General features: G+C 41.6%; 1 long non-coding RNA gene across 1 annotated transcript; it reads right to left on the reverse strand.

Annotated features, from left to right (window-relative positions):
- Positions 1-1,217: 1,217 nt before the first annotated feature.
- On the reverse strand, positions 1,218-1,826 carry LOC121714106. The gene is made up of 2 exons (XR_006033026.1): positions 1,528-1,826; positions 1,218-1,263 (listed from the first exon to the last, which is right to left on the reverse strand). It is a non-coding gene; the product is annotated as an uncharacterized LOC121714106 (long non-coding RNA).
- Positions 1,827-12,884: the final 11,058 nt, after the last annotated feature.

A 12,884-nucleotide genomic window follows, 5' to 3' on the forward strand; every position in this document is an offset into this window, starting at 1 on the left:
AAGTTCATCAAGCCTTGACTGTTGAGCATGTAGTTCCTGCATGGACTTTGCTTGTTCTAACCTGGCAGCAAGCTCAGCCTCAGCATCGGCACGTTTGCTAGATGCCGTGGAGTTGGCATTAGAGATCTTATCAAATTCTTCAGGTGACTCAGAGAACACAGTTTCAGTGTTTGTTTTACCGAAGACCGACCCGTACTCATGCTTATTTAAAGTCATCCTCACTCTTTCCTTTTCAAGTTGACCGTTAAAAACTTCATGAATATTTTTTAGTCGTCTGGTGGCTAGTTCACAGATCTCTGCTGTTATAGTGCCACATGCATCCATTCGACTTACAATGTCTGAAGTAGTACTATGGTTTCTCTGCATAGCTTGATAATGTTGAGCAACTGTGTTGAGCTTAGATTCAATGTTGACTTTACATGATCTAAGCTCTTCATCTGAGCAGCACGACTTTAGCTGTGTTCTTATTTCCCTTGCTGTCTGTCGCCACACTTCATAAGTCTTGTTGAATGCTTTCTCATTTTTCTTTGCTTCTTGTTCATGTAAATCTTGGCCCTTTTCTGTTAGATTGCGCTCACGAGAGCTAGACCTGACCTGCGGTGACTTGTCTGCTTCTTCAGTGGGTTCTAATATCTTGTCTACTTCTTCAGAGGGTTCTGACATCTTGTTTATCTATGTGTCTGTTTATGTTACAAGCTTGTAAGTGTAGTATGTCTGTACTCAAATCTATGACTTTAACTAAATCTTAAACTATATAACCACTCACTTCAGACATTTACCCATCAAGGATATGCTAAGATAAGCAAAGAACAACAAAAACTATATCAGACAGTATTACTGATGATGTACAATCAAGCAATACACTTCTTTTAAACTCAATCAGGTTAACACAATAAACAGTGAAATGCATTCACCTTCGTTTTTCTTGCTTATTTGGAGTGTCTATCACAAAATGTACGTGAATTTACTCAATCACCTTGTAGGCCTAGGCTAATACACAATTTCCATAAACCATGTTCAATGTATCAAAATGTCCAATGTTGACGATCACTTAAATTTAACCTGTACTCTGTCGGTCTCTGATTGTGGACTTATCTGTAGACCATGGACATTTTGACGTCTGGCAAGCTGATCCTGGCAGAGCGTGGTAGATGACTCAGCGTAGTGACGAGTTTCACTGTAGCAGCCCTCGGAACCGAAATGAAGAGGAGTCACGAAAACGGGTGCAATGACATTTATTGTCGCTCTTCCAGCACCGTGAAACTAAAGTATGATACACACAAGAGCAAGTAAATAAAAATACACAAACAGAGTGCATAGTTTTATGCAATTATTAACTGGATACTCAAAATGATAAATGAAGAATATGCTCGTGTAAATGCAATAGGCTACAATAAAGCCAACTTTCACATTAAATTCACCCGTGTGGACAACTCATAACTCAAGAAAACACTGCAAATATCATTTAACACTTTACGTTACAAGGTTCACTTGGATAACTGAACATTATACTTAAAGATTTCATACCTCGCTCCACTTTCCAAGGGTGCAAACTAGCAGTTCATTTAGCTGTCCATTAGCTCCTTGCAGGTAGTTCACAAAACAGACTTAACACGAACATAATATGCTAAAATGTAATCCGTAACGGTGATGTACACATAAATCTTCAAGTAAAACAATGAGAAAAGGTGTTCCTGTGCGTATGTGGTGTATGTTCACGCAAGAGAGAAAAAATGTCTGACTTGTCTAACAAAGCTTGCCGCGCGCTGAATCTCCTTACCCCTGTCCTGTGTAATTTCAAAATAAAAGTCTCAAACTATGGTCAATTACACTGATGCTTTTTTCTCTACGAAACTCCCCCTCGCTCGGTCTGAAGCTCTTTTCCTTTTCTTTGCGTCTTCCGTCAAGGGTTTTCGCTGCTTCTTCGCCGGCTCTGCCATTATACACACGTTTGCAACAATCTCTAGCGTTTAGTTAGCCTGCCTCTGTGCTGTAAACTGATCCTGCTTCGGTCGGCGGGTAGGATACACCGAACTTGCAAGTGGGATATTCTTCCTACAGGCAGTAGGGGCGGGCGAGAGAGCCTTCATTTGCCCTGTAATGAGTCATTTAACCATATACCGACTTACGAAGATAATTAATTAACACGAAAACGTTGCCTGGTGTCCCTTTAACTCAGGTAATTCAGTCATATAAAAATTCAAACATAAAGTCCATTAAGTAGAGTTATGTGTAATAAAGTGGAATGACACAGGAAAAAAGTACTGAACGCGCCTACTGACATTTCTTAAATACTTTGTTGAAAAGCCTTAATTTGTAATGACAGCTTCAAGACATTTCTTTTAAATCTTGAAGATTCCATGGAATTCTGATCTTTACTTATCTTCCAGTTCAGTTGGATTTAAGTCAGGGCTTTGATTTCCTTTCTCTGACACCAATTGAGAGTTTCCTTTGCTGAATGCTTTAAATCAATCATTGTCCTGCTGGAAGATCTAGCCATGTCTCATCCTCATCATCCTGGTGGATGGCAAGAAAAAAAATACTCCATTCATCATTCATCAGCCCCATACCATGATGCCTTCACCTCCAAACCTGTAGTTGGTATAGTATTTTTAGGGTGATGTACAGTGCCATTTCTCCAAACCTGGTGTGTAGTATGACATCGAAAAAGTTTGATTTTGCTCTTGCCTGACCAGACTACATTATCTCAGTATTTCATAGGCTTGTCCAAACTTTAAACGAGCTTTAACATGTTTTTCTACAATAATAGAGTCATGTGGGGTAAGCGTGCATAGAGGCCATAGTGGTGGAATGCATCTCCTATGATTTACTCTGTAACAATTGTACCTGCTGCCTCCTGCTGTCTTTCTGGAGTGGTCATTGACACTTGGGTTACTCTTCTGACTATCCTTCTGACTTCCTGGTCAGAATGCAGTGATGTTCCTTCCTCTTGCAGATAATGGCTCCAATGCTTCTTACTGGAAGAGTCTGAAGTTTTGAAATGCATCTGTAATCAATTCCATTGGCATGTTTTGCAATAATAAGGTTGCGAAGGTCGTGGGAGAGCTCTTTGCTTTTACCCATCATGAAATGTTTCTTGTGTGACACCTTGGTAACAAAAAACCTTTTTCATAGCCCATATGTACTAATCCAGGTTATATTAATTTGCACAGATAAAAAGGATAATTAGTCTCTTACTACTAATAGATTCCAGCTTGTTCCTTGCCATTCCTTGCCTTGGTGTACTGCTTTTTCTTAGCTTGTTCAATATGTTTTTCCTGGGTCATTCCACTTTATTACACATAACTCTACTTATTTGTTACTTTAATGTTTGGATTGTTTTATATGTGTGGATTACCTGAGTTAATACTATTGTCTGGTGAACATTTCATGCAAATAGCCTCACTGGAAGTGTGCTTACTGAAAAAAACGTAGGGCCCAAGAGGACACTAGCTGCTGGCTGCCTTGTGTGATTTGCTACTTTAATTCTCTCTGTTTGTGTATGATAGAGACTTATTGTGTTTCTTTTCTCAGACAGGTAACACTGTCTGAAATCTCTAGCAAGATGAATTTTAGTATAGAAATCCTTCCTGGATTTCAGGATGCATGGCTTTATGTTGGCTATGGATTGATAGATAGATAGACCGGGACTGGCCTGTAGTTCTGTGTGCATGGTAAGGTACTCAAGAGAGTGAGTGTCATGGTGAAGGTGCAAAAATTAGTGCAAAAATTATTACTTAAGTGAAGCATTGAACAGTTCAATGGCCCTGGGGACAAATGACTTCCACAGTCTGTCTGTTGTGCAAGGCAGTGAGCGAAATATCCAGCTGATCAGGCTCTTCTGCTTTACAATAGTGGATGACACTCATTGTCCAAAATGTTGATCAGTTTGTTCAGGGTCCTTTTGTCAGATATTGAAGTGATGCACTCCAGTTCAGCTCCCACTACAGAGCCAGCTTTCCTTACCAGCCTGTCAAGTCGCCCAGCATCCTTCTTCTTTGTGCTTCATCCCCAGCATACCACACAGCATAAGAGGGCGCTGGCAACTGGAAGATCAGACAGACTGGTAGAACATCCTGAGGAGCTTGCTGCACACATTGAAGGACCGCAGCCTCCTCAGGAAGTACAGCCTGCTCTGCCCTTTCTTGTAGAGTGCGTCAGTGTTGGCTGACCAGTCCAGTTTATTGTCCAGGTGGAGACCCAGTAGGTGCTTACCACCTCCACATTGACCTCATCAATGGAGACGTAGCAGAGCGGGCTTAGACCTGCGGAAATCCACCACCATCTCCTTGGTCTTTGAAGTGTTGAGTTGAAGGTGATTGAGTTTGCACCATTGCACAAAGTCCTCCACCAGGCTCCTGTACTCCTCCTCTTGCTCGTCCCTGATACACCCCATAATTGCAGTATCGTCAGAAAACTTCTGCATGTGGCATGACTCGGTGTTGTAGCAGAAGTCAGATGTGTACAGGGTGAACAGGACTGGAGAGAGCACAGTTCCCTGTTGGATGGATGGTTTAATGAGTATATGGATGGATGAATGTGCAGATGGACAGATGCACATATGGCATTCATGCATACATACATACATACAGTACATACATACAGTACATACCTACAGTACATATCTGCTTCCTTTCATTCAGATGTGTGGTTACCTCCATGCATCTGAACTGATAAGCGTGTGTGGAGGATGCAGTCCAGTGCCATACAGACCAGTCTGCACTGTTCCACTTGCCTGGTCTCTGTGTGCCCTGCAGGGCAGGCCCTGCTGCACCCCTCCCACCCCCTGGTGTCATTATTCAAATCAGGACACAAAGAAATGATTGTCATAATTACTGACGGCCAGCCTCCGTTCTGTCTAAAATTAAATCCTGGGAACAATTATGCGAGCTGAACATTGCCTGCCTTCCTGTGGCAGTGATTTGGATTCGTTGCATTAGTTTTTTTTTTTTTTTTTTTGAATATCGCAAAAGAGTAGGGGCCTGTTGGAGGATTTGGAGCCTGACTCGGAGCAGCAGCCAAGTGGAGGGAATCAATCTGCTGGTGCTGACAGAGACAGAGACAGAGACAGGTTAGCAGTGCTATCTGTTGTCTCTCTTGATTAGTTCTTCTCTTCTTCTCTCCTCTATCTACTGTACGCTTCTCTGTTCATGAGCATAATGCTCCTGTGTGTGTGTGTGTGTGAGAGAGAGAGAGAGAGAGAAGGAAGTCTACAATGTTTGTTGTCCTGCAAGTACTGCAAGTAGAGAGAAAGATGTTGGGACCTAAAAAAAGCTGGAATTTGCTGTCATCATCACTTTTTTCTGAAATTGTTGGGGGATCACCACCAATGTGGTTACATTTTTCCTTTTCCTGTGCGTGATATAGGGAGTATACAACAGTATCCGTGAGCACACTGAGCATAACCTACAGGAAAGGTCTGCCAAGCATCACTGGTATGACATGGCACGTGTTTGACTTGTGTGTAGATGTGTGGCAGTGGCCTTGCAGGACAATGTTTTGGTTGCCAGAGATAACAAAACTCTCACTCTCAGGTATGTCATTGTACTGCAAGAGTTAGTCACCAGCCTGGCACCATTTTAGCTAACTAAGAGTTATCTCTGTAGAGTGTCCTGATGGTTGTTTTCAGACTGAAATAGAACAGAACAAATGATGCATTATATAGCACACATTATCACGCTTTGAACAATAGCCATTGCTGGAGTATGTTGCTAGACATATAAAATGTGAAGTTGAATAGTGTTGCAAGGATGCAAGTACGCTGTGCAGGCATTACATTTCCTTTTATATAATGCACGTACACACAATAGTCAATTTGTGTATATTTACTATGCTATGGTACTGATAATAAATGACTAAATTAATAAATAAAGGTCTCATTTTGAGCTTTGAAAGGTCAACTCAACAGGAGACACGTTTGGTTGCTCGATTCTTGTCCAGGCCAACCAGAGAGACAGTTATGGCTTTTGTGAGGCAGTGCTCTTTGGGTGTCCATTGGGATAGCCACTTAAACTTGTTTCATTTCCAACCTGGAAGAGGGGTTTGGAGGGTGATGAGGCGGGAGACACCACAGGGGAGGCTAGAGGTGTGCTATAGACAGACTCTGACTCACCACTCTCCACTGCGCAAGACACAGCTAAATTGTAGGCCACTGTTGGAGTGCGCACAATGTGGCTTAAAGTATAAGCTCTTACATATAAAAGCAATGTGTTGCTGTTATGTCTTCACATCCTTCAACACACAAAACAAGTACATAGCTGAATGTGATGGTGGGGGAAAAGAGAGATGTGCTGTTGCCAGCTGTATCTTTCATAATAGAAAGTTAATAGAGCAAATTAATTTACTGGGGGAAATTGCTGTATCATCAAATGACTTCAATAATCTATTTTTCTAATTAACACAGGCATAGTCTGGTTTTATCTGCTACTCTGCTGTAATCCTCTGATAAGGATGTTACTTTTCAGAAATGTTGAAAACCATTGAAATATTTTGTGTATAGAGTGTAGAGATTACGGAGACAGAAGTTAATTAATGAACAGTAATCTTCAAATATGAACACTAGAAAAGTAGAAGCTTTTACATGGCATTTGAAAATGGAGAATGGGCCTCTTTTTCATATGCCTCCAAGTGGGCAGCCGTGGCCTACTGGTTAGCGCTTCGGACTTGTAACCGGAGGGTTGCTGGTTCGAACCCTGACTGGTAGGCCACGGCTGAAGTGCCCTTGAGCAAGGCACCTAACCCCTCACTGCTCCCTGAGCGCTGCTGTTGTTGCAGGCAGCTCACTGCGCCGGGATTAGTGTGTGCTTCACCGCAGTGTGTTTCACTAATTCACAGATTGGGATAAATGCAGAGACCAAATTTCGCTCGTGGGATCAAAAGAGTATATAGACTTATATATATAAGTTCTAAAATGACAGAACAGCCAGAGATGGTAATGACTTGTTTAAAGATTATCTTTCATCTGATATGTCACCTGTAACTAAATTAGATTCTTTGTGAGCAGCGCTTACCAAGGCCATTATTTTTTGAGCGTTTTCAATCAACAGCAGATCATGCCTTTGACCCCCAGGAAGACGCCTGCCAAACAGGAGAGGAGGAGGGGGATGGTGTGACCGGGAACACATGAGCCGTGTGACAAAGCTGAGAAGTCTGAGGGCAATTGGTAATGTAATTTCTGAATTATTCATCACCTAACACCTTCATGACAGATAGACACACACACACAAACACACGCACGCACACACACACGCATACACAGACTGAGAAAGGGAGAGAGAGAGTGAGAGAGAGAAAGAAAGAGGGAGTGATAAATCAAGAAAGGGAGAGAGAGGAAGACAGAGACAAAGAAAGAGAGAAAGGTAGAGAGGGAGAGAGAGAGAGAGAGAGAGGAGCAGTCAATCCTTAGGCCACCTGTACTGGCATCTCAACAGATCCGTGGTATTTATTATGGCTGAGGGTATTAATTCTGAAATCCCACATGCGTTTTAATCAGTGCAAACAGACCATGGACACACAGGGACAGTGTGAGGGCGAATAACAATATCCATTTTCAGTTCTTTTTACATAGTCAGCCTGTCACTCAAATAGCATGTGTAGTTCATGAGTTTATAATTCATGAACAATGCAGTAAAATATGCACATTACATGTATTTGTCTGACATTTGTCTAGAACCTTCAGTGGAAAGCTGACACAAAACTTAGACCACAGAAGACCAGTTAGCATGTGTGTGTGTTCCTCCAAAGGTCAAAGTCAAATTAAATGGATTGAATCTATTTATAATCCCATAATAACACTGTATAAATAAATGCTAAGTAAAGATGATGCTCTGACTTTGACGCTGACGTTGCCTGGATTATCGTCACAGTCAGGAGAACTGGCTTTGTCATGACATCTTGCGTCTTATATGCTGATGACTTGTCATCACTGGGGCTTTACTTCCCTTGCACTTTATGTGATTAGAAATTGATGCAGCATTTGACTTTAATGGGACTCATTGACTTGCCAATAAATACAGGACATGCACAATTAATTAACAAGCTATATTTATGGTGCATATGGTTTTATTGCCATAAAACAAACAACTAAGCTACTTAAAAGGAAACAATGTGTCCCTTTAGACGACTACATGTGTAAAGGCAGTTTCTGTGCTTTCCTTCTGCAGCAGTATGCTGTCAGGGGTAACGACTACAACTGAAAAGACCAATAAATGACGTAGTTGTGACGTAGGAGGTGATTTGTCACATATTTTGTCAGATGTGGTAAGTAAATGTGGGCAGCATTACACTATGGGGTAGAATGAATCTGTGAGCTGTGCAGTAGTGAAACATGATGTTTTATCTTTTACCATCCACTGTCAAATCTAATTTCATGGCTTGGTCAATAGGTTATTTTTCTCTTTCTCCCTGAAAACACAGTTTGAAACCTACCACTCTCACAAATGACTATAAGTCTTTGGCATCTATCTAATATTTGAATATGTATCAGTGAGAAAGACATTATAATCTGTCGCTGTCTGGAACATTTATGCCCTGTTTTGTGCCCACTTCTCACCTGACCTGTGCACAGAGAGCCACTGGACGTTTGAAGTCCTTTTATTTCACACTGGGGGATTTCGGACGGAGAGATGCAAAGTGGGTCTGTTCTGAGGGTTGCTGCTGGCAAAGACAGCCTGACCCAGTTACTAAACACGGATGCCCTAAGACAGCCGGGCTGAAGGGCAGAGGGGCCACCCAGGCGATGGAGCCGCGCTTGGCCGACATAAATGAGTTATTAGCGCGCTGCGCTGGAATGAGCTAACCGAGGCCTAAGCCACACCTCACAGGAGAGGGGGTTCGGAGATAATCATCACCTGCTGACCCACAGTCAACAGAGTCTCCTCCTTTCTAACCTTCAAGCCCCCCTTCCAAAACAGTTGTTTTTAATGCCCTGCAGAGAGTGTGCGTCGGGAAGATAATGACGACGCACTTCCTGAAACTGTCTGGTTAATGAGCCCCGCTTGAGGCTCTTACGGCTAGTGTTTACTTTGTCACATGGATTGTCTCTGTTTAAAATACTTAACTGTCATTGCCTGTGTGTTTATCTTTCCACAGTGTTAATTGTTTACAGGAAAGCCTACATAGGTGTTTATTTGGAATAGAGGAATGGCTAATGGATGTAGGCCAAGTTTACATCGAAAGTGATCAGATGAGATTGTAGCATCACATGAATAAGCATGAGGATTAATGATAAGGATAATGGCCCCCTTGTTTGGTTGTTTTAATTCCTCTCAACATGTTTGCTCTCACTGGTGAGGACAGATAGATCTGTGCATGAAGAAAGAGGATCTGTGCGAGTACGAGAGAGGACTAGAGAGAGATGCTTGTCCACATCTGCTCTTCGGATCCATCTGGCAAAGCTGTTTTCCGAGCAAAGGTGCAGCGCTGTGCTTTGGGGCTCTAATGTTGTCTGCACGCCACCAGTTGTCTCTCCATAACTCAGTTGTTGTGTTTTTTATTTTATTGCAGTCTGCCAAGATTGACTGAGTCGTTAGAGAACGAGCATGCAGACATATTCTTGACCCATGTCTGTGTTACGCTTGCGGAGGGAAAATAGACCTCATTATCTCTGCATGGGGTGATGGAAGGGATCTTTCAGCTCAGGGAGATGCCAACTATGTAATTCAGTATACTGGGCTTGGTTTATTAAAAAGTAGTCAATCAGCTTTTCCAAAAAGTAGTCCATTTAAAGATTTCGGTATGTTTTTTTCTTGGGTTTTATACTGTGTTGATTGGGTTGTGAAATGCATTGTGCCAATATTACATCAGATATCCAAGAAATGCCTATGTTGTTTTGTTTTTCTGATATATTTTTTAGTTCTTTCCAGGATTACCCAATTCTAACAAGCAATACGTTGCCAGATGGCAACATTGCAAATCTCTCTCTCGCTCTCTCTCTTAGAATATGCATATATGCATGATTTTTTTTTTTTTGTGTGTGTGTGTTTGTGTGTGTGTGTGTGTGTGTGTGTGTGTGTGTGTGCCGGTGGTCCAGCAAAACAGGAAGCATTTCCAACATTTCATTCAGCAGAGCACAGGAAGGGCTTGTAAAAGAATTGATTAAAATCATCTGTGTTGCCATGGTGGTGAGGCAGGAAATAGTAGGGTCTGAATTAATGAAGGTGACTGGATCAAATGGGGGCAGGCAAAGAGAAAGAAAGAAAGAAAGAAAGAAAGAAAGAAAGAAAGAAAGAAAGGGGGAGAAAGAGAGAGAGAAAGCAAGAACGAAAGACTTGACTTTCGATATACACTTTTAATGGAGCAAGCATTACACACAGACAGAAAGAGGAGAGGAGAGAAAAAAGAAAGAAAGACAAACAGCATTAATAGAGATACAAATCTTATGAAACTAGTCCAGCCAGCCATCTTATTCCTTCTGTGTGTGCAAAAGAGGAGGGTTACCTTTTGCCTTCCATGTGAATGCGGTGCTCGAGCCTGTGGGAGAGTGGGAAATCCGCTCCACTGCAAGCTGCCTAGTTGTTTATAACACTGACAGCTGTATATGGGCTTCCCCCTCTCTCTGCCCATGGAAAATTCATGTCATCCATGCCCAAGGGCTCACAAATCATATGGCATCCACTTAAAAGCTGGTGGGCGTGGGACCAGCAGCTAAAGCTCTGGTTTTGTCCTTGTGCAAGGGGGCTAAAGTGGTAAATTGAATGTTCTTGTGATGTTTTTTACTCATCAATCATATGTTTGAATTATTATTTAATGCAATTAGGATAATTGCATCTTTACTTCTTTGCAAATAGTACAATGATCCTATCTGGGACTCTTCTCCATGTGATCTGTACTGTGATCTTGCTTAGAGAAAAGGCAATGATGACAGTTTTAATGTGATATGTAAAGAATAAACAGCAAAAATAAACTTTTATCTTGTATGTTTATTGAACCAGATGGAAGAGAGAGGCAGAGAAAGGGAGAGAATCACAAAGGTTGTTTCATCCTCAATTAATATTCACGTTATGATTGATCAGTCAAACAGAATTATTAGGTAAACATTGTAACACGTATGCAGATATTCTGCACTAAGTGCAAACATGTGCCCAAAACAACAATTCCTTTCATAGCTTTCACAAATCCACCAATCACAACGTCCTTGGAGAGACATCCATCAAACCACAGGCAATACGCGTCACATTCTTGGAGTCTAACATTCCACGGGGATGTCCTGCGAGCAAACATGATCCCTCCCAGTTATTAGTGCAGGGGTACAGGGTGAATGTACGTGTGTGTTTGTGTGTGTTTTGGGAGGGCGGGTGCATAAGACAAGGTCACCTTGACAACCCTTTTCCCCCTGTCACCCCCCGAACTGAAACCTTGACCTCAAGCTCCAGCAGTTTGGAACGACAGACAGGGTGTGTAGCCAGCCTCCCCTCTGTGCCTGGGGAGTGTTTTGTATCTAACACACACACAAAAACACACACACACGTACAGACACACACACACACACTTAAGTCTCAATGTGAAACTGTTGTTAAACAGCATATTTTTGATGCCATGTGGAATTTGGTTTCATAGCTGAACCGCCTAACAGCTAAAAGCTGCTTCACCAAGTTTGGTTTTGACAATAGGTCTCCTTTGATCTGAGAGGTCTGGAAGGTGTACATATTGTTGAAACATATCTGATAGGTAGTTTTGTCCCATCCCATTTAGTGACTTTTAAATAAGCGCTATGGCAGGAGCCATAGTTCATCATGTGGCACAGACCTTTTTTGACAAAAAACAAAATGTCTTGATATATCTTTACTTACCTCTTAATGCATCTGCATACAAACCAACAGAAAATCAGTATGTAAACTATAATATTTATAACAGTGTGAGTAGATGGATATTCTGAGAATGAACTGCCTCTACAAAGCTGTACACCGGCTGTTTACTGTGTATGCTATGTGTCTTTTAAAATGGGATCATCATTAGGAACGTTATGGAAAACAGTAGAGCACAAATGTGAGGTCTAGGCATGCCTATTGACTTACCCATTGGCTTTTAAAAGACTCACATTCCCTAATGAATCTATATTTAGCAAAATACATACAACATAAAAACATCTTTGCATGTGTTGTGATGGTTGCAACTAATAATACTTTTTGTGATATAGAAGTACTGTTTGAACTGATTGAAGTGGATAAAAAGAACCCTCAGATTACAACGCACAAGGTAGCCTAATTTTGTAGGTTAATAAGGGACTTTGGACCATACTATATATAGTCGCACAAGTGGAAACCACATTAAAAAACCCTTCGGCTGTCCCTGAGCTGTGGTCCCAGTAGGACGTGTCGCTCTTTTTTCATACGTGCCCTGGATAGGAAGACAGATTTAGAAAATGTTTAAAGAGTGGCACTCACATATGTTAGGCAGGCATGGGTATGTTCTGCTTATATCTCCATGACTTATGATAAAGCTTCATCATGTAATAGATGCTACTGTATATGTACCTTTAGACTATTTATGTCTCCTCGTATGGGGATGTATAAACAATGCAACAACAGACTCGTGAATAACAATTATGCATGCAGAAGATGGCTTGACACCAGTACTTAGTTGTGAAGAAACTACTTTCTCTCATTTCCAGTGAACAAGTGCAAATGAGCAAAGTTTTTTTTTCTTTTTATAAAAAGGGCTCTTCAGATCTGGCAGAGAACATTAAACGCCAGCCCCCAACCCCCTTTTTCTGATTAATCCCAGTTTACAATGTGAGCGAAACCAAATCAAAAGGGAAGTAGATGCCCTGCAAATAGCATCAAAGTCCTTCCTGCACTGCAATTAAAGGCTGGGCTAAACGAATCTTGTTTTGGCCCCAGCAACCCCCCCCCCCCCTCTCTCTTTCTCCCCCTCTTTGTTTTTCT

Source organism: Alosa sapidissima, chromosome 7 (assembly GCF_018492685.1).
Source record: "Alosa sapidissima isolate fAloSap1 chromosome 7, fAloSap1.pri, whole genome shotgun sequence".
NCBI classification, from domain to species: Eukaryota; Metazoa; Chordata; class Actinopteri; order Clupeiformes; family Clupeidae; genus Alosa; species Alosa sapidissima.